At 36.8% G+C, this 24,695-nt stretch overlaps 1 long non-coding RNA gene across 1 annotated transcript; it reads left to right on the forward strand.

Annotated features, from left to right (window-relative positions):
- The first annotated feature begins 19,058 nt into the window (after positions 1-19,058).
- LOC150035601 (uncharacterized) lies at positions 19,059-22,671 on the forward strand. The gene is made up of 2 exons (XR_016530281.1): positions 19,059-19,989; positions 21,215-22,671. It is a non-coding gene; the product is annotated as an uncharacterized LOC150035601 (long non-coding RNA).
- Positions 22,672-24,695: the final 2,024 nt, after the last annotated feature.

Here is a 24,695-nt window from a genome sequence, read left to right on the forward strand (position 1 = left end):
TTACCAGCTGAATGTGGGGAACCTTGCGCCCATGACAGTGACTCTCCAATTAGCCGATAGATCTCTTGTGCATCCATAGAGGAAGGTGAAGGATGTGTTGGTCATAATCGACAAATTTATATTACCAGCCGACTTCATCATCTTGGACTACGAAGCCGACAAGGATGTGCCCATCATCCTAAGGCGACCATTTTTATCAACCGATCGTGCCGAGATTAATGTGCACAAAGGAGAGATCACCTTGAGCGTGAATGGACAGAAGCTCAAGTTTGACATTATCCGTGCCATGAAGTATCCTGACGAAGAAGATGTGAATGAATTTAACGATGAACAAAGTTTGAATGAAAAAGAGAAGCTTGAAGACGAAAACGAAGATGAGGATACGAGCACATCCATTTTTGCATGCAATGCGATCAAAGAAAAAATAAACAAGAAAGATGAGATGATCGTAACCCAAGAAGAAGAGCTGGCAGTAAATGAAGAAAGAAAAACAACGCAACTGTCTTTAAAATAACCACCAATAATAAAGCTGAAGACCCTACCTAACCATCTAAAGTATGCGTTTCTGGGGCAGAATGAAAAGCTATCGGTAATCATTTCCTCTGAACTTAATGAAGACCAAGAGAATGTGTTGCTGAGCATTTTGAGAAAATATGTGAGAGCGATTGGCTGGACGCTCGCAGACATTCGATGAATTAGCCTCGTATACTGTATGCATAGGATTCATCTTAAAGAAAACCACAAAGGATCAATCAAACATCAGCGCAGATTCAACCCTGTGATAAAAGAGGTCGTAAAGAAGGAAATAATCAAGTGGTTAGATGCGGGCATCATCTATCCGATAGCAAACAGCATGTGGGTCAGCCTTGTGCAGTGCGTGCCGAAAAAATGTGGGATGACGGTAGTCCCTAATGCAAATAAAGAGTTGATACCGTAAAGAACCGTCACCGGATGGCGCATTTGCATGGACTATCACAAGCTGAATGCGGCAACGGAGAAAGATTATTTCCCTTTACCTTTTATTGACCAAATGCTGGATCGTCTAGCTGGAAAAGACTTCTACTGCTTTTTGGATGGGTATGCCGGTTATAATCAGATCATGATTACTCCCGAAGATCAAGAAAATACCACATTCACTTGCCCGTATAGAACTTTTTCTTTTCACCACATGTCGTTCGACCTCTGCAATGCGCCGAGCACTATCCAAAGGTGCATGATGGCCATCTTTTCAGAATATCTTGAAGACTCTGTAGAAATATTCATGGACGACTTCTCTGTATATGGGTACACATACAAAGTCTGTCTTGCCAACTTAGAGAAGATATTGAAAAGATGTGAGGAGACGAACCTCGTACTTAATTGGGAGAAATGCCATTTTATGGTGAAAGATGGCATTGTGCTGGGGCATAAGGTATCTAGGGACAGGTTGGAAGTGGACAAGGCAAAAATTAAAGAAATTAAAAAGCTCCCACCTCCAAAAAGTGTAAAGGCTGTTAGGAGCTTCTTGGGTCATGCTAGATTTTACAGACATTTTGTCAAGGACTTTTCAAAAATAGCACGACCACTGAGTGCGTTGATGAAGGCCGATAGGAAATTTGATTTTGATGATAATTGTCACAATGCATTCATGATTTCGAAGAACATACTGACAACCGCGCCTGTGTTGATCGCACCAGATTGGACACTTCCTTTTGAATTAATGTGCGACCCGAGCGGGTATGCAATTGGAGCAGTACTAGTGTAGAAGAGAAAAATGATACTACATCCCATCGCATATGCGAGTAAAACTTTAAACCCTGCTCAGACTAACTACACCACCATAGAAAAAGAGTTGCTTGCGATAATATTTGCATTGGAAAAACTCATAGCATATTTGCTGGGAACAAAAGTATTCATCCATACTGACCACTCGGCGATAAAATATCTGATGGCAAAGAAGGACGCGAAGCCGAGCATGATTAGATGGGTTCTCCTCCTCTAGGAATTTGATATGGACATAATTGACTGCAAGGGGAAGGAGAACCAAGTTGCGGATCATTTATCCAGATTAGAAAATCTAGAGATCGACCGCAATTAGTCAGAAGTGAGCGTAACATTCCCAAACGAGCAGCTATTCCATATTGAAGAATTGCCATGGTACGCAGACGTGGTAAATTATCTGGTTTGCGAGCAATTTTCTAAAGATTATACTGGCCACCAAAAGAAACGACTCAGGCATGAATGCAAATATTATTATTGGGATGAGCCAAATCTATATAAGAGGAGGTCAGAACAGATTATGCGACTGTGTGTACCAGATACTGCTCAGTAACGCATATTATCGCAATGTCATGATTCACCATATGGCGGACACTTTGAAGGGTAGCGCACCGCAGCGAAAGTATTACAAAGTGGATACTATTGGCCAACACTATTTAAAGATGCAAAAGATTACGCGATGAAGTGTGACCGGTGCCAATGCACGGGTAATCTTTCATGGAAACATACGATGCCCATGAACATCATTTTAGAGCTGGAGTTATTCGACGTCTGGGGCATTGATTTCATGGGATCATTCCCACCTTCGAATGGTCACAAGTATATTTTGTTAGCCGTCGACTACGTGTCCAAATGGGTAGAAGCAGTAGCATGCACTGCAAGTGATGCGACAATAGTCTCCAAATTCCTGAAGAAAAATATTTTCACGTGTTTTGGCACTCCACGTGCCGTAATAAGTGATGAAGGCTCCCACTTTGTCAATCACCTCGTCAAAAATCTGTTGTTGAAATATAATATCCTCCACAAAGTGGCCACCGCATACCATCCACAAATGAATGGTCAGGCTGAAGTGTCCAACCAAGAAATTAAGTTGATATTGGAGAAGGTGGTAAAGCCTTCGTGAAAAGATTGGGCAACAAAGTTAGACGATGCACTGTGGGCATACCGGACTGCTTACAAAACACCGATAGACATATCTCCGTATGCGTTGGTATTTGGTAAAGCATGTCATTTACCGAGCTGGAGCACAAAGCGCTGTGGGCAGTGAAGAAGCTTAACTTTGACTTAAAAGCAATAGGGGAAGCAAGAAAACTACAACTAATCGAGCTTGATGAGTGAAGAACGAAGCTTATGAAAATGCCAAAATATACAAAGAATGAGCAAAACGTTGGCATGACAGCCGGCTATACAACAAAAATTTCCACGTCGGACAAAAGGTCTTACTTTTCAATTCACGGTTACGGCTCTTTCTTAGAAAATTAAAGTCGCGCCGGTCCGGACTCTTTATAATTAAAGAAATATTCCTGCATGGCGCGGTTGAGCTGATTATTGAGGAAGGGACCCATACATTCAAGGTTAATGGGCAAAGAGTCAAGGCATAATGCGAGGGTGATTTTCATCAAGAAAAGACCTCTGTAGACCTGAGAAATCCAGAATAAAGAAGAATGGAGTGGTCCCTGCACTGACATGCGACAAAAAATCATTTGGGGTGCAAGTCTTCTAGAGTATCCTTTTTCTTACTTATGATTCATGAACTTTCACGACTATGATGTTGTTTCAATTATCGTTTGTCTATCTTCATTTTACTTCTTAAAGAAAAGAGAGAGAGAGAGAGAGAGAGAGAGAGAGAGAGAGAAATTTTGTTAACTTCGATTTTTTAATTATTTGACCCTCTCAAAGTTTTCTTGCAAACGATCGAGGTAAGTGATTGCGGAGGCACTACACGAAGACGCAACTACTTAATTTCGTCACCGCAATCCAAAGAAAGTAGATCCTGCAAAGCAGGATGCATCAACAAATAATGCGGGCGACAGCGCAAATTTGGGGGTTGTATCTTTCCTTGACTTTATTCCAAATTTTGCACTATCGCATCGCATTTTAATTTTGCAAATTTTATCACCGCATCCTCTTTGGTTACCGTAATCATTTAACATTGATCAATTCAGTAAGTCACTGTATGCTTTCTCTTTGCCAATTATGATTTCAATGATGAAACGCATGCTTCTATTTTTTTCGTATACACTAGAGTCAACTTAACTTTAGGATAGTCACCTCACAAAATATTTCTAGAATTTAGTAGTCTGCTAGCTTTCTTTCAAATCGAACCTTTATGAAGCTTCCTAAGAATATCGCATGACTTCTTTCAATCTTTTGGCAATGAGGACATTACCGCATTTTAAATTTGGGAGTGTGGTATTCATTTTCGACCTTGCTATTTTTAGCCTTGTTAATTTAAAAAAAAAAAATTAACGTTGCGATGATCCTACTCATAGTTGGTTGTCCACATGACACATATAAGGGCAAACCAAAACGAAGGTAGGAATCGTGATCAACGCATAAAAATGACCATAACTCCGCTGCCAAATGGGTATGAGTTTAGTCTGAGAAAGAGCGCCTTGCTCGTAGTTGGATGCCCACATGACACACGTGGGGGCAAGCCAAAACGAAGGCGAGGCACTTAGATCAGCGCAAGGTCGTAGAAAAAAAATAATGTCTAAAATACGCAGGGATAAAAAAAAATCATTTAACACCCCAGAAAAAATGTTTTTTTGAAAAAAATCATGCAATATCCTTGAATCTAGTAAAGTCTTTTTGAAGGTTAAACTTGCGGTCCCTAAATTTTAGAAATATTTTAAGAAGAGACCTAAAAAAGAATTAAGGAAATTTTGGTGTATAGGATTTGAATAAGGCATCCTTGAGAAATCTAGGAAAAGATATTGTGGTCGACTTTCTAAAGAAAATCTTTAGCTTATGCTTGAGAACAAGCATTGTTTAAATTTGGGGGTGTAATAACGGGCAGAAATGCACGTTATTACAGTGCTAAGTTATAAAACAATGTAGGTTTACATTGATAAAATATATAAGATTGTTCAAAAAGCATTAGGTTCACAACATTGCAGTCGCGTGCGTCCAGCACATGGAAACAGTTAACTTGGGTATTTTTGTGCAGAATATGCATTGATGCAAGGCGGAAAATGCGATCACAAGAAATCAACGGTCGAGCGCAGTGTTACCGCAATACCACAAGGCTTTGCGATGATTTTCGCTCACAAATTTCTGTCCAAGGAGGTTGTTGCATAGAGCCGACACAACTTGGTGGGCGCATCTAGGTGAAAAGCATAATAAATCATGATGGGACAGAAAGCTGATGACGGTCGATTCCGAATTAAGTTGACAAGCCGCTAACGAACTACTGTAGTAAGTACAGTCAACTTTTCGGTGCCAAATATTCGGCGCATCAGATAGATAATTAATGACATCCCATCAGTGCAATCATAAGAGAGGAGAAGCCTTTCACCCCGAATCTCTATAAATATCGAAGGCAATCTTCAATGAGGGGGTTCGTCCAATTCAACAATTAGATAATTTTCTCCATAGTTAGAAGTAGCCTTGTTCTTAATTTTCTTTTATTTAGAAGGCGGAAGTGAGAGAAGTGAGATTGTACCAAGAGATCGTTCCGGTGAACTTGGAAGAGTGCCAGAAGCGTCAAGATCACAGAGAGGGCCAACTCCTGCAGAAGCAGGAACATCTTTTGAGCAGAATAATAGTGTAAAAGCCTTGGGAAGTAAGGAATTTCTACCAGGCTCTCTATCTTTATCTTCCATTGTCATTTTGTACTCTGAACTTATCTATAGAAATGGAATCTACATCTTTATATCTATTCACTCTCTATTTATTACGCATGAGTAGCTAAATTTGTCAAATGGGTTGAGAAGCACTTAGCTAGCATAACTAGGGATCTTCATGCTATGCGATTATCTTGTATTATTTATGCGTCATTCATCCATTAGAGATACTCAGGAGGGTAGTATAAGGATAGAATCTAGGCTTGGAAAAGTTAGGTTAGAATATAGGCTCGGGAGAGTTAGATTAGAACGCATAATCAAGAGATAGGAACTTAGGAATAAGCACTGTTTGCTATTAATGCATCGCGTGCATCCTAGAGAGAGGTTATGATTGTATGCGGTCACCTTGTCTTTGTGTGCATCCTGCATCATCGCATAGGCAAGAAGTAGAGACTTAGGAATAAGCTCTATGGACATTATCGCATTCATCGCATGCATCCTAGAATTAGGAGTACCGCATCTGCATTGCAAAATGATTTGTTGTCGCATGAGTGTAGCATGATCGCATAGTTTGAACGCATTCCCGGGAAACGCTAGCTAAAGACCTTCTTAACCCATTCCTTCGCATACTCAATGTATCTACCACATAATCAATCTTTTCTCAAATCCACCATATACATTTTATACCGCAAACCACAAACCAACCAATCATTAATTTATTCTTTACTGCAAAGTCATCTTAAAAATTATCATCGTATATTGTTTTCCTTAGTCCCTGAGTTCGACCCTGGACTTACCAGGAAACTCAGTAGGATTTATACTTGGATTCTGCTGAGAAAACTTGTTGCACAATGTATTTCCATCACCGCAATTCCTTCCATAATTTCACCGCTTAAAATAACGCATCAGTGTCTGACAGTTAATGGATGGTGAATCCCAAGACTAAAGAGTTTAGTCAGTTATTCACGTACTGTTGGAGCTTCAGAGCTACAGGTCCATAAGGTCCCCTTGGTAGCTTGGATTCAGTTGAGGATCAGTTCTTGGTGTTGATTTGAAATGTTCAAATTGACAAGAGGTATTTTGATTATATATGATATAATTGGTATGATGTATAAGATAAATTTAGTGGAGGATTGATGTAAATGAGATTTACATTAAGTACCATGGAATAGAAAAAGAACTATGGTTTATATGTTTCATGAGATGAAATATTAAAACTATAGGTTATAAATATAGTATGATAAGTTGGTTATCATTTATATTTATAATAATATTAATTATTGGATAATTAATACTTTTTCTTTTAAATAACCAAAGTAGTGGGTGGTTATTGGATCATGGTAACCGTGAGTTTAAAAGGAAAATAGTTTTTCTATTTTGAAAAGAGGTTTTACAAACGTTTGAAAAGGTTTTTGAGTTTTCTCTCCGCGCAAAGAAACTCGCGTAAGTCGTCAAGTAAATACGGATTTACTAAACGACGGCTGGGCGAACTAAACAATCATGCAGAGTAGAGCTAAACGATCGTGCAGTATTTACTAAACGATCACATAGTTTTGCTAAATGATCGTTGGCTCAAGGTAAACGATCTGTAGAGTATGTAGGCGACAAATCGAGCTAAACGATCTCATAGCTTTATCTAAACGATTGGGCATCGACCTATACGATAGGTCCCGCCATCTCCTATTTGCCCAGTCGTGTACGCGATCGTTGTTTCCTCCTTTATCTGCCTAATACCAAGTCCGAATATAGCCCACCCTCTGGATTCTCACACCGAGAATACCAAAGTCGCCTTGTTAGTGGTGTCCAACTAAACTCGACACCATCAAGGTATTCTGGAGGTAGTTCGTGGTGCTTTGGAGGCCATTCGATGTTGCAGAGGAGTTCGTGACTGAGGAGATCGTTGAGGACGAGGGAAAAGTGTTCGTGCTGTGTTCATGCGGTGTTGCGGTCGTGTAGATCGAGCGCTCGTGGTTGCTGTTATTCGATTAGAGTCGCATCACAGCATAGAGACGCTACTGCATTCGTTCGTACAGTTTTTCCCTCTGTACATTTGTCATTCATGCTGTAATTTCTAGACTTATTTGTATAACCGTTTGTTTTGAAGTTGACTATAAATGTTATGTTAATTCATGATTGTAATTTGGAATAGTCTTGTTCCGTTGCTCATGGAAATCTCGCTTCCAATTTCCTTCACTTCTATCCCTAAATCAAGTAGGCGTGAATTCCGTCTTGCACCCTATTTTTCCAGTTATCTACCTAATCTTACCCCTAAAATGGGAGGCTTATTGAGTCAGCACTGTTGAACCAACCCTCACCTATGCAAATCTAAGGATAATTCCAAATAAACAGGAGTTCATAGTTAGCTCAGGATTAAGAACGAGTTACCTGGGTCATTTAATTGAAATAGTCAGCCTTATACAGTAAACAGCATTATAAAGTAAGAGTGACTTATTTCTTGGTCTGATCTTATGCAAACTCATTGCATAGGACACCTCCACTCCTCATGTCAATACATGAACGAATTTGGATCACTTCGTTTGTAGTATCTTTACAACAACTTGTAACAGCTACAGAGTAGGCTGCATCTAATAGTATTACTAGAATGAGGTACCCAACCTTAATCATATACTATAGACCATTTTGGTTGTTAACTCAAACTTGATCCATCTCTATGTCTCTACATAAAGTTTAAGTATTCATATAATAGCCATGGATCTTAGTTTGTTGGATTTAGACTTTTACATATGCAATTGATAAAATCAATACTAAGTTTATTGACTATAAAATATGTTTATCTTTTACAAACTGCGAGTTTTAGAACATAAAACCCAACAGAAATCCACTCCTTCTCGATCATAGAGAAAGTAGATAAATTTCTCCCTTAACAGCTGATTCCAGATCTTGAACAATGAGGCCTCAACCTCTCACTAGCCTGAGAAGTGTTAGTTTATAGTTGGATGATAAACTATTTGTTCATTAGAGGAATCGGTGGTACTTAAGGAGTTAATTGTAACTACATGGGTAAAACGGTATTTTGACCCAACTATAGTTATAAGAAATTTGTGAAGGGTCGACTAACTATTGATTGGTTATAACTGTGGACACATAAATATATCTCAATGCGTAGAGTGCAACTATCGATCTTTAGGGGAGTGATCGGTAGTTAATGAACATTGATTAATTTAATTAAAGAGTTTAATTAATTAATCTCATATCATTGGAGCTTCTAATATGTAGGTTCATAAGGTTCCCCTATTAGCTCACTAAGAATAATAATGACGAACGATTTGAATTGTTCAAATTACTTAAAGCAATTGTATATTAATATGATTAATATAGAGTGTATTTTGATACATTATAGAATATGGTTAATTATATATATGATCTATAATCCAAACTAAATAAGAGCGATATATTTGAATGAGATTCAAATATTAAATTCATATAAATTGGATTTATATAGAATTATAGTATTAGAGAAATATATGTATATAAATATGTGATATTTATATGTTAATTAATTAGCCCTATATTAAATGTGATTTATTATTTAATTTATATGTTAATTGATTAATTAATGGTTAATTAATTAATTAATAAATGATGGAGAATGGAGACTAGTATTGTCAACCCCGTACTCATTTTTCCTACAAAAATGAGTAACAAACATGTTAAGTAAAATTATGAAAGGAGGTAAAGAAAGTAAGAAGATGAAGGAAGAAAATTCTAAGTGTTAGAAATACTTAGATGGGTATGTTTTAGATAATATAACAAATAAAATTTGGCTAAGTATGGAAACAAAGTGTAGGCATGCGTTGATGGAGAAGTGTGGACGCATGAGGTTGCATATGTAGCAATCAAGGTTTGTAGAGGCTAAGTGTTAAAGGCAAGGATAAGCTCTGCGTTGGTACTAAGGATGAACGCATAAGCTGAAAGCCATGATCCGTTGATAAGTTATGCGGCCGATGGTATACGTCCACAAGTATGCAGCTGATGGTATGCGTCCACAGGTATGCGGCCGATAGTGTCATGCAACAATGCCACGCGACGGTATGCGATGATGCTACCCAACAGTGTACGGCAATGCTACCCGATGGCATACGGCAACACTGTGCGATAGCGCTATGCGGTAATGCTATGCGATGGTGCTATGCAGCCGATGCGATGGTGCATGCGGCGGCAGTACTAGGCAACGAGCTAGGCGATGAGACAAACAATGGTAGACGCATGGTGAAATGTCTTGCGATACTAAGGCTTAATGCATGGTTGATATGGTAAGACAGATATGTGTGGGCTAGGACATGCGTTGGCTTAGAAGTATGCGACCAAAAGAGGGACACAATAGCCTCTAAGTGAGCTATGCATTAGCCAGATTGGGCAATGCATTGAGAAGGAGGTATGCGGCCATGGGGTTGCAAACGTTGGCTTGGGAGCTAACCTTGTGTTGATAATCAAGAGGGAAAGATTATCTTGGTGATTGATCAGCTAAGCCAGCTGTCATACTCAGGTTTGACATTATCTTTAAGGATGAGGTGGCAGCTTGATGTTAAAAATAGAGCATGCAGTTGTTAGTTTAAAAGAGAAGCTCGACTTCAAGCAGAGGTTTGGAGAAATTCGCTCAAGAAAATGAAGTAATTCCAGAGCCATTCAAACCCTGAGTATGTCTAGTTACTGAGGTTGATATGTCGGAGGGAGGTTCTAGCAGAATCAAGCTGAAGTATGAAGAATCCGGCTGAAGGTCGATTTCTCGGGTAAGTTGGGCCAGTCTTGATAATCTGAGAATTCCGCCACAACCACGAGGAATTCTGAGCTGAAATTTTAAGTTAAGCTTGCTTAGACATTTTAGAGAATGTTTGTAGAAGGAAATTTCTTGAGAAAATACCTGGAAAATTAGTTATTAAAATTGAAAGTTAAATCTGAAATTTTGAGCAAGCATGCAGCTGCTTGGGTTGAACAAGCAAGCAGCTTTAAGGGCTTGACGATGATGATGAGCGCATGCATTGGAGGTTGAATTGGCGCAAGGACGCTGAAAAGCATTAGACTATGTAACGCATATTGAAGCCATAAGCGCAAGAACAATGGGCGCAATCGGACAAACGCATGGGGCATGCGTCGATGTGCCACAAGACCGGCGTATGAGCTGAGCGATGGGCACAAAGGTTGCTATGCGATAGGCAATGGGCGTGAGCTGAAGGCTTGGAAGCATAGGAGGCTTGAACGCCTAACGCAAGGCATGATGCATGGTAATGAAGTTGCTGCCTAGTCAAGTTAAGGCCTAAGAATTTGGCTAAGTGTTCAACACACAGTAAGCATATACATGAAAAGGATTGCTAAAGACTGTGAGTGACTCTAAATGCTTTAAATGTTTTAAGTAAATTGTTAATGCTTATGAATGTTTAGCAATGTATGTTTACTAAAAGCTATTTATGACAACTATTCTCAAATAGTTACCAAGCAACGCATCACACATTAATGTTATATTTATGCTATGCTTTACAATGACCATGAGGATGCGTTAGTATGCGATGTGTTTGGGCAACTAAGTCATTAAGAGATAAGAATATGAAAGTAAGTATAAGTAGCTCAGTAATGAAGTACACGGAGAAGGTACTAAAGCTCAGTCTTAAAATGTGAATAGCTCAGTACTGAAGTACACGGAGAAGGTACTGAAGCTTTGTCTTAGAATTTGAATAGCTCGATACTGAAGTACATGGAAAAGGTATCCAAGCAGCTCGATATTGAAGTACACGGAGAAGGTATCTGAGCAGTAGTACCCAAGGTATGACGATACTTAAACTAGAATTACATGAATGAAAGAAAAATTGTTATTAGTAGTGTCGAGATCACTCCACATTAGTTATGAATTGACGTTGAGGAATTGAGTAAGGGTACTCTCTCAACTAAAGATGCAAGTTATGATTATAGAAAGTGAACAAAAAGGGTTTCTTCCTAGTTAAGTTGTAATGCAATAAAGGATGATAAGGAGTGAGCAAGAGGACCACTCTAGACTGATAGACTAAGGCATAGTCCAGCAACGCATAGAATAGTGCTACATGATGTTGATGATAACATGAATAATAATTGCCAAGTTTATGTTTTTAGTGAAAGCTTTCAGTTTTAATATAAAATTTATGTATGAACGTTATACTTTATATGTTAGTCACTCACTGGGCTTCTAGCTCATGTTTTCAAATGTTTTCCTTTCAGGTAGCGGTTAGTTCCCAAAAGACTTTTTTGCTGCTGCTCTATCACTCAAAGAAAGAGGTTGAAGGAAGCGTAATTGAAGACCTTTATTAGTTAGTACACATGTGTCTGTCTAGTGACTAGTATTCTAGATGGGGCTAACTAAGTTGTAATATTCATGTATGAACAATGCTGCGAAACCCTGTAATGTAAATGTGTTAAGTTCTTAGTTAATATGTTTGTATATTGATGATATGTATATATTCAGGGTTTGAGCAAAATTTAACAGGTTAGATAGGCAGTAAGTGTCAGCAAAAGGGTTGGTAACTACTGCAGCCACCATTCCATCTAGGTTTAGAAGGTAATCTGAAGCTGGATGTGACAAGTATAAATATGTGGTATTATGTTAATTAATTAGTTATATATTAAATATGATTTAATAGACAGTTATTTTAATTTATATGTTAATTAATTAATTAATAGTTAATTAATCAATTAACGAATGATGAAAAGTGGGAAAAACTTGGAGAAGGGGTTACCCTCTCCTTATAAATATATCATTTTAGCCCATTTAAGGCAAGGGTTTTATTTTGTGAAAAGAAAATCTAGCCTCCACTCTCATATTCTCTCTATTCTCTCAAGAACATTCCTCTATCTTTCATCCCTCTTCCAAGGTGTTAGAGCCCACACATCTAGCTCCTTAGAATCCTAAAGCATAATGGGAAATCTCTTCTGGTGGTGTCTTTGTTTATTGAGAGGTTCGAATTTATTCGTATGCAAAGGAGAGGAAATGTTGAAGAAAGAGGAATCAACAAGGGTAAGTTTTTCTTCTTCCCTTCCTTCTCTTCTTCTTCATTAGGAACATGCTTAAGTTTATTTAAACATTTATCCTATTTTGTGTGAATTAGTTTAGTATTTTTATGTTTTATAAAATCATTTTTCAAAATGTAAGGCGATCACACGCTTATGAGGGAATTCGATCCCTTTCACAAGTAACATGTGAAACATAATCAGCACCTACTGACGGAGGTCGAATGTCCAAAAAATACAATCCATGAGTAATACTAGCCTTGCAAATCATTATCGAAGAATATTTGTCCTGAATAACACCAAAATCACCAATTAACTTAACCGTAAGAGGTAGCTGAAGGTTAAAGCATTGATAGATATAAGATTGAAAGCAAAAGTGAGAATGTATAAGACACTAATCAGTGTAATGTGTTCATTAAGACGTATGTCACCCACAAATTGAACATGAACTTGAAAGCAATTAGGCAATGAAACAGACATCCCTAAAACAGCCCTTAAATCATGGAACTATTTGCGAGATCGACAAATATGGCTAGAGGCACCCAAGTCTAAAATCCAACTGTCAATCATAGATTCAAAAAGAGAGATAGATGAGCATACCTGCAACATGAGGAGTGCTCTTACAATACCTACAACATGAGGAGTGCTCTTGCATATACCTACAACATGAGGAGTGCTTTTACTAGTTTCTGAGGAGGTTCCTTTAGTCAAATGAGTTAGTAACATAGCTAAGAGGTTTTAACACTACTCAGTGCTGAGGGAAGTCGTAGGATCAACTGACACAAAAGAACAAGTTCTAACTGCAGATGAAACGGAGGAATCTGCCGGTTTGGAAGATGATGAAGGAGTAGAACACTGATTACTACATTCACGATAACCAGGCGGATATCCATGGAGTTTATAATACTTATCTATGGTATGCCCTGAAATGTTACAGTATGTGCATATTGGACGATCTCAACATTTATTCTGTCCAGTAAAGTTTTGTGGCTTTGAATACTTAATATTTGGGGAAGATGATGTAGAAACAGCAAAAGCCGCAGGAATCTAAGACAGAAGGAAACATGTAGGAACAGTGCGTTGTTCAACTTCTTGAGTAACAAGTGCAAAAGATTTGTTAATCGACGGTTCAGACTCCATCAATAAAAGTTGAGTATGAACTTGAGCAAAAGAGTCATTCAATCCCATGAGGAAGCACGTCACATATTCAATTTGATAAAAATCAGTAGAGGTGTTCAAAAAACCTGATGACCCAAAAAAACTGATTAACCCAACTCAACCTGTGCGGTTTGGGTTGGGTTAGGTTCAAATAAATGAAAACTTTATAGGTTGGGTTGGTTCATGGATTCACCTAATATAACCCAAACTAACCCAAACAAACCCAAATTTATTATTAACTTTAAGATATACTTTTTTGTTACTTATAACACAATTATTTATACATATATTGATTTTAATTTTATTTAATTCTAATATGTTTTGAATAATTTATTCTTCAACAACTCTTAAAAGTAGTTTCTTTGCACTTTAGAAAGAAAATTTTCAATTTATGAAAATATATGAAAATAATTGAAATTGAGTTGTTAATTTTAATTCAATATATGAAAATAATTCAATAATATTTTTATATATTTATGTTTTTCTTCTTTTTAGAACAAAATTTTAAATAAATGATCCGATTAACCCGAACCAATCCAACCCAAATATTTCATGGTTGGGATGGGTTGGCTTCATTTTTTAATAAGAGTTATTCGGGTTGAAGAAATTTACAACTCGAACAATTGGGTTGGGTTTAAAAAATCTTTCAACCCAACCAACCCAACCTATGAACACCCTAAAAATATTCTCCAGAAGTGCACTTGTCACAGGTGCACAATGGGCGATAAAAGGCCAATTCATGTCATAAGGTCTTCAACCGAGTGAAATATATCGTCATAGATTGTTAGTCTTGTGTCAAATTGGAGAGATCTCGGTGTAATTGAAAAACTTTTGGTTGATTATTCCTCTGGTAATGTTCTTGAAGTTCCTCCCAAATATTTTTGACATTATCAAAATACAAAACATTTGCAGAGATTTCTTTAGAAATCGAACTGAGAATCCATGCTATAACAACATGATTGTATATAATCCAAGAATGATATTGAGTATAATCATGATCTGGCTTGGAAATAGTTACATTAACGAAACCAATTTTGTTCTTCACTGTGAGAGCAATAATCATTTATCGACTCTACGAAACATAGTTGTTTTAGTGAGTAGATCTGAAACCAAAATAAGACTTATGTTGTATGTGTGGTGAAGGTAGTAAGGATCCATGTGATTGTTGATAGTCAGTTGAAAAGGGGCATATGCGAGCAATGAAGTCGGATTCAATAGTTCGTCGTTCGACATTAACCATGAAGCAAAATAGCTTCACTTGAAGAAAAAAAACTTGTCTAAAGCAAAAATCAAGAATCTGAGATTGAAGCACGAAACAATCGAGGCTAACTTTGCCTGAATGATGACGTTCACGAGAGAGTCAACGTGAATCGAGGGATGAAACAGCAGTGAAAACTGAAGTTAACACTGACGCTAACAAGTATCGGGCTGAAATGCTTCGAGTTTTGCGAAGAAGGCGATCTAGAGAAATTTTGAAGAATTCGAAGCGGAGACGGAGTTCCTAACAGTGGTAGAAACTGACGCGTCGACGATCGACATTGACGATAATGACGGCGGAAACGAAAGTGGTGCGGTGGTAACTAGAGTTAAAGAGAACCACGCACTTATACCATTTTAGCCCAATCCGATTTTCCTCCATATTTCATTATTCAATAAATTGATACAACAAAGGGTAGAAAACACATAAATAAAGAAACTACAAGACTACCCTTAATATGGAAAAGACAAGACTATCCTTAATAAACATCACCGTAGGTATGAGGTTTCATTACAAGAATTTTGGGCTTTAATGTCAGTTGGAAAAAGTGAAACCGGATGTATAATGTCAGTTTTTTTTTAAAAAAAAGGATCTTTAATGTCGGTTTTAAACCGACATTAAAGATCCGATTTCCTTTTTTTTTCCTTAAAAAAAAAACAAAAAAACAAAACCCATTCCCCCCCCCCCCCTATTTTTTTTTCATTTCCCGCTTCTATCCCTATCTATCCTATCTATCCCTTTCTAAACCCTATTTTCCCCATCAGCCACCTCCTCTCCAGTCCCTCCTATTTTTGTTTCTTACGAAAATGATATTAGGTTACATTTTGTTTCTCTCCTTTCTCTCTCAGATTTCAGACAAACCTTCGTAGACGGCGAAGAGAACTAAAACCGAAAGCTATCAAAAATGGCGACCAAAAATGCCAAAAAAGCCAATCTCTTGGATCATCACTCCCTCAAACACCTACTCGATGAATCTGTTTCTGAGGTAAAGAAGTAAGAGATATGTGAAACCAACGAGAAATGGCAGAACCTGTAGATAGGTCGGCAATGCCCGTCCATGTAGTACTGATTTGAAATCGATTTTGCATCTTTTCGTACTCCCCATGCCATTGATAAACAAGCAGCGAGAGTTATAGTCAATGCTTTGAGAAGATTCCAACGATGATTGAAAAAATAAATTGAAGAAAGAATAGAGAGATCGATAGAGATATGAAGGATTTGAATTTGTTTCTGAGGTAATTCAATCTGCAATTTCATTCCCTTTTTTAGATTTTTTTTTTGTCAATTTTAATCTAGGTTTGAGCTTTTTCCTTGCAGATTGTCACCAGCCGTAATGAAGGATTTGAATCTGTTTCTGAGGTAATATGAAGGATTTGAATCTGTTTCTGAGGTAATGCTATTTGGCTACATTTTAGTGTTTCTGAATATAAACCAGCTAAAAAAACCACAAAGTTCTAAGAGTTTTGGTAATGCGATACATTTTTTGTTTCGTCATTCGTCAGTACTTCTTAGGGGAAAGAGGAATACTAGAGCATTAGAGATTTGGAGAAAGACTTTATTGATGTTTGATTCGTTGTTAGTTCATATCTCTCTGGAAAGTGTCAAACTGAAGAAAAAGAAGAAACACAAGAGAACAGAAAGGCCCAAGTTGGTAATTCTTTTGACATTTTTTTTCCAACATCATTTGTTACATAAGTGTGCCATATTCAGATATTCCAATCCTGTAGATGGTAGCAAAATTGCATGGAATACTAAGAACATTTCTACTTCGGAGAATGAAATCTGATGTTGAGCTAATGCTCCCTCGGAAGAAAGAAATCATAATATATTGGTTATGATTGAAGGTAGCACTGTTTTTAATCTAATTGTTATAGATAGATTCTATAACCTGTGCATCAACTTCTCTTGTTTTCATAAATATTATTTATATATTTAGATATATATCTCCGCCCAAATCCCTCCCCTCTCGCCCAAATCCCTCTCACTCTCGCTCATAAAGGCCAAATCCCTCCCCTCTCGGCTCTCTCCCAAATCCCTCCTCTTTCGCCCAAATCCCTAGCTCTCGCTCATAAAGTCCATCCGCTCTCGCTAATAGTCTCTGCAGCGCAGCCCTCTCGCTCTCGCTCGTCCCTCCACTCTTTCTACTCTCGCTCTCACTTATACCTTCACTCTCGCTACTCTCGCTCTCACTCATACCCCACTCTCGCTACTCTCGCTCTCGCTCATACCTCCACTCTCGCTCTCGCACATAAAGTCCCCTCTCGCTCGCCCCGCCCCTGCCCCTTTGCCAACCCTAGAGGAAACTGATCCTATTAAATCTAACGCCTTGAGAAAGTGTTGTCTTTTTCTTTTTTTTTTCTTTTTTCCTTTTGACTTAATTTCTTGGATTATATTCTTATCATCATGCGTTTGATAATTTATTCCGTACCTTCCAATTGGATTTTCTCTTTGTTGGAGGGAAGGGGACAAGGACATGTGGATTAATTAGTATTCCTGTGGTGAACTGTTAATATCACCATCACTTGTCAAAATTGCTTTCTTGACTTACTTTCCAATGGTTTACACAAGATGTTTTAATTCATAAGTCTTGTCAAATTTCATGGTTGAAAATACAGTTAGCTACGTGTCGTGGTTGTTTGTTCCACAATAGTCCATGTGTGCTCAATTTGAATCATGCCTTTTTGAGTTAATCTTACTAGTGGCCGCTTTATATTCATTGTGTGGTGGTTTAATATTTGGCGATTGATCCTTGTTAACAAGAATTATTGGTACAGGAAGTTCACTTTGGGAAATTGATAGTCTTCGACACCATTATTGTTCTCCTGTTTCAAGGTTTGCAGTTTAATATTGATCAGGAAAATTCTGTTGCTTTAGATTTCATATTGAAAACTAGTCCTTATGTTCTTATAGGTTAGTTTTATGCCTAGTATCCCCGTACAATCAAGTGTGTGAAGTGTTCAAGAGAGAACTTGGCATGACACCGAATAAGGTATATTTACTTGGCTAAACCTGTTTCATTTAATCAGATTATGCATTCATTCTGTTGAATGGAGATTACTTTTGCAATCTGACAGAAGCTGGTTATCTTGATTGTGTTACTGTTACATATGAGTTGGCACTTCTGTTTTCTATATTCTGATCACATTATAACACGTTTCAATGTGCATGACAGATTGAAGTTTCATTAACATTTGACCTTTCATATGATTATATAAATGTGGTTATTGTTATAATATTAATTTTTCTCCTTGAATCAGAGTCTGCCTGAGGTTAAATTCTTAATCTCAGGCACATTACTTGTTAAGTTGAAGTTAAATTCTAAATCTTTCCAATTCTTCTGTAGTTGCTAGATGAGCTGAAGAAGAAGAATCCTGATAATGAAGTCCATCTCAACAACGTATATTACATCTCTTAATCTCTCAAACCCTCCCAAATTTGTAAATAAATAAAATTGTGTTGCCCTTACACGGAAGATTCTATTGCCCTTGTAAAATCATAATCTTTGTATTACTTGTAATTTGTGTTTTCAAGGCTTGAATTATTGTACGCCTTTTAAATTATAATTCTATAGCAGAATTTGTGGATTAAATGTAATAGATTTACAATCCATATATGAATAATGTCATAACCATAGTATTCGATGATGATGTGTCATGTTATACTTTTTTACCGAAAAAATGGATTTGGCAAGGGAACTTTAAAAAATGGACAATAATTGATAAAACGGACAGATTCGGGCTTCAATGTCGGTTAAGAATCCAAAAAAAAAAATAAGCTTTAATGTCGGTTGCAACCGACAAGCTTTAATCACTAAAGACCTTTAATGTCAGTTGCAACCGACATTGAAGGCTGTGTTATTGGTGTTATTGAAGCCCTTTAATGACTAATTTATTCATATAAATGACAAAATGGATCTTTACGAGAAGGTTTTATTGAAAACGTAAGGAAACATCGTTCAAACCGCACTCAAAGGTAGGGCATTTCATCTCTTTTCCATTTCCATTCCAAAGTTTTTATGTGTTTCCACACCCCTTCGAGACCCCGAAAAATGAACAACTTTTCTTCGGAACACATACAAGATTCGTCATTGCAAAAAGGAAATTTTCTTGATTTAACTTTTATTTTATAAGATTTTGCAAACCAATTTAATTCTGTATTCCGCGGGATATATTCTATAATAGTAATAATGATGAATTCGACCTTTGATTGAATCTATTATCAGTGCTAGCAACCGTAGGCCCTGAAAGGAGAAGGAAGGCTGGAATGCCAACAGGCCTCTATTATTGAATTCACCCGACCCGATAGTACGGAAACGAAGACTTTCGAGAACAAATATTGGACCGGGAAAAAAAGGGGGATAAAGTCAAGTCTAAGCGTTTTAAAACGGACATTAAAAGGCTTTAAATCTTTAATGTCGGTTGCCAACTGACATTAAAGGCCGAAGAACTTCTCGTGTTTTTGTATGTTTTTGTTTTGATTAATAGCATATCCATGACTTATATTGGTTTAATTTTGGATTGCTCATGCACACCCCTCGTGCGTACCCTCCATGTGTCTATCTCCCACAGAACAGCTTTCTTCTCTAGCCAGTACTCGCCCTTCAATGCTCGCTTGTCGCGCACAGCAGCCTTTCCAATTGCCCATTGCCATCACTTTATCAAGGTGTCATCGATCGTCTTGTGTCCATCGTTGTTGGTAGATCTCTATGCGCAGCTGGCCAACCAACACCTTCAGTTGCTTCTTCTCCATGAAATGGTTAGCACCACCACCCTCTATTTGCCATAGTTGCTCACCACCATCAAGTCATTGTCACCATAAGAGCACACTAGAGAATGGGTCTTTTCTTTTCTCTCTCTCTCTCTCTCTCTCTCTCTCTCTCTCTCTCTCTCTCAAAGTTTCAGTTCCTTCTCTGAATCCCTCATGGGTTTACTCGCATCTCTCCTTCTTCGATCATTCCTTCTCCTTCAGCGCCCTGCCGCCGTCAGTCGATAGTCGTGGACGTCATCAGAAAATGCTGCCAGCAATAGCACCACGTGGGTATGAGGTTTTCTATCGCGTTTCTTTTGATTAATCGCATTTTCTTGATTTATTCGGTTTAATTTTGGATTACCCATACATACTCCCATGTCTCTCTCTCTTTCATGGTAACCCCGCTCTCTTGCTGGTAGAATGTCGTTGCTCTGCTGACCCTTTCTATTGGGTATTCATTTTGGAAAATTATTTTATATATCTTCAAACTTTGGTCATATTTACTTCCATGTAAACGTATTAAAAAAAACATTTATTATTGTTTACAAATATTTTGTAATCGTAATGATCAGTGGGCCTACCTCATATTTTCATATCATGGTCTGCAATCTATATTCTTTCCAAGTAGGTCTTCAATCATATTATCTTTGATTATTACGTAGGGCGGATACCATTCTTTTTTTTTTTTTATTAACTTTCTATCATTTAATTTATCTTTCTCTCTAGATCCATATCCATATCCATGTTAGTATCAATATCAATAATTAGTATCGGTATTAATATCGGTAATCTATATCAATAATTAGTATTAGTGTCAATAATCAATATCAATATTGACAATTTCTATCAATAATTAGTATCAGTATTTGTAATCAGTATCGATAATCCATGTCAATAATTTGTATAATAATCTATATCGATATCCATAATTAAAAAGTTGGTATTTTTTATTTTCGAGAGCAATAATCAAGTTAACGTTTTTGTTTTTATGCGTGATTTTTTGGATTTTGTCTTTTACACATTTGCGTGAAGAATCTTTTTTCCTCTTATATATGTTTTTTTATTAGTTTGTTGCAAAATTATAATTTAAAAATAAATTAAATGATATCATCTTATTAAAATCAAATAACGGTAGATCTTTTTTTAAATTGTGGTTTTTTAATATATATAGATGAAGATTATGTGTTTTTCTAAATTGAAATTTAAATTACTGTTTTATTTTTATACTTTTTAAATTTTAATTTGATTGTTAAGTTTGTCAAATATAAAAATTTGACTAAGTAAATAAAAATAATAAAAGGGTGTTTTTAGAAGAAATTCTGGTAATAATCTATATTTCATTACAGGTAAGTAAATATCACTCATGTGTTTAAAAACTTTTTCTTAAAAGTGTTTTTACATATAAATTTTGTTTGGTTTGCTATATAATAGGAGTGTTTTTATTAATGTTAAATTACTATAAAGAACAACTATAGAATATTATGAACTAATAAGTTATAATAATGGTCATCAGAGTTGGTTGTTGCTAAAGTTGTTGGAGATGGCGGTCGGAGTTGGCTGATGGTGGCTGCCAAAGTTGGCTGGCAGAGGGTGGTGCTAGCCATGACATCATGGTGAAAGTGAGGTAGATGACTTTTGAGATGTTTTGGTAATTTTAAGAATGATACAAATTAGAGAGATTAATATTAAACGCTTAAAAATATTATTCTAGAATTTGATTTCAAGTTCCTAAACCAATTTAGGGAATATTAAACGCTTAAAAATATTATTCTAGAATTTGATTTCAAGTTCCTAAACCAATTTAGGGCCTGTTTGGAATAATTGTGGTTTTTTTTTAAAGACAATCATTATTATTTAAACCCTTTTAATAAAAACAATTTAAAATACACATTTTGAAAGTGCTTCAAGAGCTATATTGAGTGGTTGTCAAATACTTCACTTTTTTTTTCAAAATAACTTATTTTAAAAAATTAAACACTTGAAAAGTTAAACCAAACAGACTCGTTGTCACTTCTTTTTTGGAATGATTTAATTTTAAATTGAACCCCTTAAAAATCTATTCTTAAAAATGTATTTAAATTAGAAAGGAAAAAGAGAACTAACCCGTCTCCTTCTTTCCCTCTCTTCCTCTTGGATTTTTGTACGGATGGCCTCATTTGGGAGGCCCAAATGAAAAATGGCCATAGAAAGTAGCCTTCTGTTGATATCATCCATGTGTGATTTCACTGCTTCACCCCTGAGATGCACCTCGCGCGTCTGCCACTAGCAAGAAATTCGATCCTCGATTACTCATCACACGATCCTCGATACACGGTCACTCGATACCCAAATGCATGATCACTCAATACTTGTGAAATTGACACTCATATACTCGATCATAGCCACGTCAAACTTGATACTCGATTAATGTATACTAGATCATTTTGAACTTTTTGAATTCTTAACCCGTTTGAAGTCTATTATTTCACCGTTTCAACTTGTTTCTCTGACTATTCTCTCTCGTCTTTCGATTTTATATCCCTCGACGATCATACCTTTACACTCGAAACTTTCTTGATTTTCTCTGCATCAGGTAACATTCTTCTCTTTGTTTATATTTTGGCATCACTCGTCTCTTTGTTTGTTATATTTTGGTATCATATTCCTCGATATTCGACCGATACAGTTTCCATTTTGGTTTCATATCTTGCACGTTTGGCTGGAGCTCGAATTTTGTTCGTTTCAGTTTTCATATTTCTGGTATTTCAGACCTTTAGAGTTTAGAGTTTGAGTCATCGTGTATCATGTATCAAGTAAGGGATACTATGTAATATGTATCAAGTAAGGGACACTATGTAGTATGTATCGAGTAAGGGACACTATATAGCATGTATCGAGTAAGGGACACTATGTAGCATGTATCGTATATCTGCTATCAAGCAATCATGTATCGTGTATCGTTATCATGTATCAAGTATAAAGTATTATGCATCGAGTATCTACATCGTGTATCGAGTATTGAACAAGATGCTTAATTTCTGGTATTCTCTATTATTCTGTTCAATATGGTTAGACAATTCAAGATTCCTCCCAATATTCGTTTTGTTGGGAATGTCCTAAAACTCACAGTTCGTGTTTTTGAAAACATATTCTATTTATAAATAAGAGTATTATTGAAATTGCATTTGAAATTGAATTCTATTATAAAATCCAATAAACAAACTCATGGTTATAGTATGAATACTTTAGCTTTATGTAGAGACATAAAAGGGGATCAAGTTATAGTATATAGCCTAAAAGGTCTATAAGTATATGGAGGAGATTGGGTATCTCATCCTTGCGGACACTATGGATGTGGCTCACATGGCATGATGTGATCCTATGCAAAAGACGTCTGCATAAGACCGGACCACGAAATAGTCAAGTTTCTTTATAACGATCGTTTACTATTAAAACTGACTATTTCAATTTGATGACCTAGGGTAACTCGATTTTAATCCTAAGCTAACTATAAACTCCTATTTATTCGGGATTATCCTTTGATCTGCATAAGTGAGAGTAGTTTAACAGAACTACTCAATAAACATCCCATTTTACGGGGATAAGACTGGATAGATAGCTGGTGTCATAGCACTACAAGATGTAACTCACTCCTACCCAATTTAGGATTAGTAGATAGGTAGTTTAAGTACTGGTTCCTGGTCTTGAACAAAGGGGCTCCGCCCTCTCATGACCAAGAGAGATATGGTTTATTAGTTGAACTATAGACCAACTATTCAATAAAGGATCAGTGGTGAATTAAGGAGCAAGTTGTATTTACAGAGGTAAAACGATAATTTTGACCTAGCTATAAATATGAACGATCTGTAACGGATAGACTTACTGATTATAGTTAAATCAAGTAGAAAGAAATATATCTACAGTGAGGAGAGTGCAACTATTGAGTTATAGTTGGACTCATGTTTCTTGGCCAAGACTTTAGAAAAGCTTGCCAAGATATACATTCGGGCCTTTTCATTTGCCCTTATCCAGCGTTCATATGCCTCTCAAACGTTTCAAATGGCATTTTGAGCAGGAATAAGAGGACAACCCTCCATAAGGACAAAACAAAAGTCATCGATGATTAAAATTATGTTGATTGTGTTTTTCCATGTTGTATAATTTTTGCCGATAAGCTTATTGGCAGCGAGTAAGTTTAGTGTCGCGGAAGTCATGATTTAATTTGCTGAAAATAATCTATGCATTATCCCATTTGCAAAAAAACCAATCAAATTTAACAAATAATCCAATCTGCCCTAAGTGACATCTATTTTGCAATGATGTTTCAATGAGACAGGACAAAAGCCACCATAAGGTGATCAAGTGCCCCTTCACTGAAATGAGACTATCTCAACTAACAGACAGAACAACTTCTTGTTACTGTAACTATCTGTCACCATTTTTCGGTTCAGAAATTGTTAAGCGAATGTAAGTGTAACCCCTCATTTTAGATTTTGGAGTTCCTCTCCAATGAGCTAACCATAGGGAAAAATCGATTGGGGAAAAAACTAAAGTAACCCTATCCATTTATGGAGTTTGAGGTAAAGAATCATGCAAATGCCATCCGTAGAGGGACACAACCAAAGGTGCCTCGTGGGCGAGCATGAAACTTTACTACAAACTAATGAGAGAGACTGTGGGATATGTTAACACACCCGCTCCCACTTACTATAAACACTCTCTCCATTCACCTTGATATTGATCTATACAAACACCATCCGTAGGGGGACACAAGCAAAGGTACCTCAATGCCGAATATAGATCTCACAATGTGAACTTTTAGGGAGAAATGTGAAAAGGTAAAACGAAATATCATATACCTCATTTTCCTCCTACTGAGTGCCTAGCATTATTTAACTTAGAAAAATTCGACTATTGATTTTAACTAAGTGCTTGTTTATTCGCCCAAAAGTAACACTTACTTCTTAGGTAGGGGTGTTATGTTTCCGTGGATTAAAATATAAAACTTAATTTCT

Source organism: Benincasa hispida, chromosome 6 (assembly GCF_027475165.1).
Source record: "Benincasa hispida cultivar pf3 chromosome 6, pf3_genome.v1.1, whole genome shotgun sequence".
Classification (NCBI taxonomy): Eukaryota; Viridiplantae; Streptophyta; class Magnoliopsida; order Cucurbitales; family Cucurbitaceae; genus Benincasa; species Benincasa hispida.